We start from the raw sequence: 6351 nt of genomic DNA, 5'->3' as shown, positions 1-6351 counted from the left end.
CACATTTAAACTAAGCTTTTTGAAGCAAATGGAAGTCCAATGCATTCAACTAAGGTATTTGAATCAAATGAAAGTCAAACACATTTAAACAAAGCTTTTTGAAGCAAATGAAAGTCCAATGCATTCAACAAAGCTATTTGAATCAAATGAAAGTCAAACACATTCAAACATAGATTTTTGAATCAAATGAAAGTCTAATGCATTCTACAAAGCAATTTGAATCAAATGAAAGTCAAACACATTAAACAAAGGTTTTTAAATCAAATGAAAGTCAAACACATTCAAACAAAGATTTTCGAAGCAAATAAAAGTCAAATGCATTCAACAAAGCTACTTGTGTCAAATGATAGTCAAACACATTCAAACAAAGATTTTTGAATCAAATGAAAGTCTAATGCATTCTACAAAGCTATTTGAATCAAATGAAAGTCAAACACATTAAACAAAGATTTTTGAATCAAATGAAAGTCAAACACATTCAAACAAAGCTTTTTGAATCAAATAAAAGTGAAATGCATTCAACAAAGCTATTTGAATCAAATGAAAGTCAAACACATTCAAACAAAGATTTTTGAATCAAATGAAAGTCGAATGCATTCTACAAAGCTATTTGAATCAAATTAAAGTCAAACACATTCTACAAAAGTTTTTAAATCAAATGAAAGTCAAACACATTTAAGCAAAGCTTTTTTAAAGCAAATAAAAGTCAAATGCATTCAACAAATCTATTTGAATCAAATGAAAGTCAAACACATTCAAATAAAGCTTTTTGAATCAAATAAAGTCGAATGCATTCTAAAAAGTTATTTGAATCAAATGAAAGTCAAACATATTAAACAAAAGATTTTAAATCTAATGAAAGTCAAACACATTCAAACAAAGCTTTTTGAAACAAATGAAAGTCAAATGCATTCAACAAAGCTATTTGAATCAAATGAAAGTAAAACACATTCAAACAAAGTGTTTTGAATCAAATGAAAGTCGAATGCATTCTACAAAGTTATTTGAATCAAATGAAAGTCAAACACATTCAAAAAAACTTTTTTAATCAAATGAAAGTCGAATGAATTCTATAAAGCTATTTGAATCAAATGAAAGTCAAACACATTAAACAAAGGTTTTTAAATCAAATGAAAGTCACACACATTCAAACAAAGATTTTTGAATCAAATAAAAGACGAATGCATTCTAAAAAGTTATTTGAATCAAATGAAAGTTAAACACATTAAAACAAAGGTTTTTAAATCAAATGAAAGTCACACACATTCAAACAAAGCTTTTTGAATCAAATAAAAGTCGAATGCATTCTAAAATGTTATTTGAATCAAATGAAAGTCAAACACATTAAACAAAGGTTTTTAAATCAAATGAAAGTCAAACACATTCAAACAAAGCTTTTACAAGCAAATGAAAGTCTAATGCATTCTACAAAGCTATTTGAATCAAATGAAAGTCAAACACTTTCAAACAAAACTTTTTGAATCAATTGAAAGTGTATGCATTCTACAAAGCTATTTGAATCAAATGAAAGTCAAACACATTAAACAAAGGTTATTAAATCAAATGAAAGTCAAATACATTCAAACAAAGCTTTTAAAGCAAATAAAAGTCAAATGCATTGAACAAAGCTATTTGAATCAAATGAAAGTCAAACACATTCAAACAAAGCTTTTTGAATCAAAAGAAAATCGAATGCATTCTACAAAGCAATTTGAATCAAATGAAAGTCAAACACAATCAAACAAAGATTTTTGACTCAAATGAAAGTCGAATGCATTCTACAAAGCTATTTGAATCAAATGAAATCAAACACATTCAAACAAAGCTTTTTGAATCAAATGAAAGTCAAATGAATTCTACAAAGCTATTTGAATCAAATGAAATTCAAACACATTAAACAAAGGTTTTTAAATCAAATGAAAGTCAAACACATCTAAATAAAGCTTTTTGAAGCAAATAAAAGTCAAATGCATTCAACAAAGCTATTTGAATCAAATGAAAGTCGAATGCATTCTACAATGCTTTTTGAATCAAATGAAAGTCAAACACATTAAACAAAGCTATTTGAATCAAATGAAAGTCAAACACATTCACACAAAGCATTTTGAAGCAAATGAAAGTCAAATGCGTTCAACAAAGCTATTTGAATAAAATGAAAGTGAAACTCAATTAAACAAAACTTTTTGAATCAAATGAAAGTCAAATGCATTCTACAAAGTTATTTAAATCAAATGAAAGTCAAACACATTCAAACAAAGATCTTTGAATTAAATGAAAGTCGAATGCATTCTACAAAGCTATTTGAATCAAATGAAAGTCAAACACATTCAAACAAAGCTTTTTGAAGCAAATGAAAGTCCAATGCATTCAAAAAAGCTATTTGAATCAAATGAAATTCAAACACAATCAAACAAAGATTTTTGACTCAAATGAAAGTCGAATGCATTCTACAAAGCTATTTGAATCAAATGAAAGTCAAACACATTCAAACAAAGCTTTTTGAATCAAATGAAAGTCAAATGAATTCTAAAAAGCTATTTGAATCAAATGAAAGTCAAACACATTAAACAAAGGTTTTTAAATCAAATGAAAGTCAAACACATTCAAATAAAGCTTTTTGAAGCAAATAAAAGTCAAATGCATTCAACAAAGCTATTTGAATCAAATGAAAGTCGAATGCATTCTACAATGCTTTTTGAATCAAATGACAGTCAAACACATTAAACAAAGCTATTTGAATCAAATGAAAGTCAAACACATTCACACAAAGCTTTTTGAAGCAAATGAAAGTCAAATACATTCAACAAAGCTATTTGAATCAAATGAAAGTGAAACTCAATTAAACAAAACTTTTTGAATCAAATGAAAGTCAAATGCATTCTACAAAGCTATTTAAATCAAATGAAATTCAAACACATTCAAACAAAGATCTTTGAATCAAATGAAAGTCGAATGCATTCTACAAAGCTATTTGAATCAAATGAAAGTCAAACACATTAAACAAAGGTTTTTTAAATCAAATGAAAGTCAAACACATTCAAACAAAGTTTTTTTGAAGCAAATTAAAGTCAAATGCATTCAACAAAGCTTTTGGAATCAAATGGAAGTCAATCACATTCAAACAAAGATTTTTGAACCAAATGAAAGTCGAATGCATTCTACAAAGCTTTTTGACTCAAATGAAAGTCATACACATTTAAACAAAGCTTTTTGAAGCAAATGGAAGTCCAATGCATACAACTAACCTATTTAAATCAAATGAAAAGTCAAACACATTCAAAAAAGGCTTTTTGAATCAAATGAAAGATGAATGAATTCTACAAAGCTATTTGAATCAAATGAAAGTCAAACACATTAAACAAAGATTTTTAAATCAAATGAAAGTCAAACACATTCAAACAAAGCTTTTTTAATCAAATGAAAGTCAAATGCATTCAACAAAGCTATTTGAATCAAATGAAAGTCAAACACATTCAAACAAAGCTTTTTGAAGCAAATAAAAGTCAAATGCATTCAACAAAGCTTTTTGAATCAATTGAAAGTCAAACACATTCAAACAAAGCTTTTTGAACCAAATGAAAGTCGAATGCATTTTACAAAGCTATTTGAATCAAATGAAAGTCAAACACATATAAACAAAGCTTTTTGAAACAAATGGAAGTCTAATGCATTCAACAAAGCTATTAGAATCAAATGAAAGTTAAACCCATTCAAACAAAGCTTTTTTAATCAAATGAAAGTCGAATTCATTCTACAAAGCTATTCGAATCAAATGAAAGTCAAACACATATTGATAAGTGGTTTATTTGACCACTTATTGTGTTAATTTAAACCCGGTTTTGCATTCATTTCCCCTCTTTCTAACCCGTTTTGAATGAAAATGTTTTATCTCGGCCTTGCCCCTCCTTGGTTTGTGTTTGTCCATGTTTTGCAGGTTTATTGGTTTAGTTTGGCAAGCATTCGATGCATGGATTTTGTCTAAGGCAAGAAAATTAGAGAAAGGAGAGCCCGCTCCTGCTGGAGCGGGCGTGCACCTCTCAAGAGCGGGCGCTCCAAACTTCCTGCAAACTTACTGCCAAGTGCAACCTGTGAGGAGCGGGCGTGCACCTGTGAGGTGCGGGCGCTCCTCCCCAAACTTTCAAAACTGCTTGTATTCTGAAGACAGCTGGAGAGGGCGTGCAACAACCTGGAGCGGGCGCTCCTAGCCGTGGAGCAGGCGCTCCTCAGGTGGAGCGGGCGCTCCTTCGCTGGGAATTTGTTTTCTTTTGACGGATTTCCCTATGTGTTTCGGGGAGTATAAATACTTCCCCTTTAGTTCCTTTGTGGGAGAACCATATATAGCCTAGTTTTTGGAGACTCCTCTTAGTTTGAAACTTTCCTTTTAATTAATTTAGCTTAATTTTCATCAATTCAATCATTGTAATAGTTGGTTTCAAGTTTGTTTCTCAAGATTGGCACTTTGTATTCAACAATTTCAAGCCTCAATTAGTAACTTCCTTCTACTTTTCTCCATTTAATTTCTGATTCTATTTGTTGTTGCATGATATTTAGATCTTCTTAGTTCTTGATAATTTGTTATTGGATGATAGTTATTTCAATTGTTAATCATTTTTCCCAATTATTGAAGAAGTTAGAACCCTAATACTTGTTTGCATGTTGATAAATATGAGTTGTGAGTAGTCTACTTGCTAGGGGTTGGGTGAAGCTCAACCTTTTGGGTTAATTATGCAAATGTGGGAGAAGCATTGATGCTTGTATTGCAATTAAATTGATTATATGAGATTGCTTGTTAGTTCTTCAATGATAGGATTAGCTACCCTTGATTTAGGAGCTTGATAGCATGATATGCTTAGTTTGACATGGAAACGTGAATGAAGCATGGCATTACTTATTGCAATTTGATTATGTATCTTCTATTGCTAAACTAATGAGGAATCTAAGTTTAGTAGTGTGAGTTGTTTCCTAATTGCATGAGGTTGATCTTACATATTGTCCTTACTATATCTTATCAATTTCATTCCCCGTTTGTCTATTTGCCTTGGTCGAGTGGATCCCATTCCCTAGTGTCCTCAATCCATTGATTTAGAACCATAGTTTGTTTGTCTTCTTGACGAACCCCAATTCACCATTGACTTCGAATTAGCTTAAGTGTTAAGATCTTTGGCAACCATATCCCGTTCCTTGTGGACCGAACTCTTACTTGTCATTATGCTTGGTTTGTAAGGTGTTTGTTAATAAATGTGTTTGATTGAGTGTGGAATGTGCGACCGTTCTAACGCCCATCAAAATGGCGCCGTTGCCGGGGAACGGTGTTGTTGATTGCTAATTGATTACTTGAGTCTAGTTCACCATAAAACAAAAAAAAAATTCAAAAAGATTGTTTCTTTTTTGCTACACTTGTTGCCTTGTTACTAATTGTGTTTGTTGAGAGTGTATGCGCAGAACTCATAACAGAATCTTGGTACCTTACGATCCCGAGATTGAGCAAACTTATAGGAGGAGAAATAGAGTCGGTTCTAGGCCGTTTACTACTCCCCCAACTAGAGAGACCAATTTCGAGGAGGATCGAGATCAAATGGGTGACGCGGAACCACCACCTCAAAGACCTTTAAAGGAGTTGGGAACTCCGGGAGCTTATAGAGCTTCAAGCGGCATTGCTCCACCCGTTACTCAAGCCAATGACTTCGAGATTCGGCCCGCAATGATTAATTTGATTGAAAGGAGGCAATATAGTGGAGCAAAACATGAGAGCCCTCTTGCACACTTGAACGAATTCGAAAAATATTGCAACACGATCAAGGTAAATGGGGTAACTCAAGAGTTTGTGAGACTAAAGCTATTTCCTTTTTCTTTGATAGGAAGGGCTCTTGAATGGCTTGAGAAGGAGGTGAGGCCTAACTCCTTGAGAACTTGGGACGAGGTCACCACGGCTTTCTTAGGAAGATTCTATTCTCTAAAGAAGACGGCCGAGGCAAGGGCTTTGATCCAAGGTTTCCGTCAAAAAGCTAGTGAAACCATATATGAAGCATGGGAACGATACAAGGAATATCAAAGGGAGTGCCCTCATCATGGAATTCCGTCATATCAAGTGCTTCAAATTTTCTATGGGGGCTTGAGCCCACAAGGAAAGACTAGCTTAGATGCGAGAGCAGGTGGCCCGATTATGAACAAGACGGAGGAGCAAGTCATAGAGATAATTGAGGATGTGGTGAGGCACCACATGGATTGGCAAGAAGGAGAGAGAGATTCTCTAAACAAGGGAGGAAATGCGGTTTACTCCGTCGATCACCTTAATGCCATCAACAATTTGACTTCCCAAATCGCCAACCTTGGAAAGGAGATGACGTCCAT

General features: G+C 32.7%; 1 non-coding gene across 1 annotated transcript; it reads right to left on the bottom strand.

Annotated features, from left to right (window-relative positions):
- Positions 1-5969: 5969 nt before the first annotated feature.
- LOC145565706 (small nucleolar RNA R71) lies at positions 5970-6075 on the bottom strand. Its single transcript, XR_014095087.1, has one exon. It is a non-coding gene; the product is annotated as a small nucleolar RNA R71 (small nucleolar RNA).
- Between the last annotated feature and the right edge of the window lie 276 nt (positions 6076-6351).

The sequence above is a fragment of the Chenopodium album genome, chromosome 10, assembly GCF_948465745.1.
Source record: "Chenopodium album chromosome 10, dcCheAlbu1.1, whole genome shotgun sequence".
Taxonomy (NCBI): Eukaryota; Viridiplantae; Streptophyta; class Magnoliopsida; order Caryophyllales; family Amaranthaceae; genus Chenopodium; species Chenopodium album.
The sequence above is the reverse complement of the archived record's forward strand: the minus strand, read 5'-3'. Positions and strand labels throughout refer to the sequence as shown.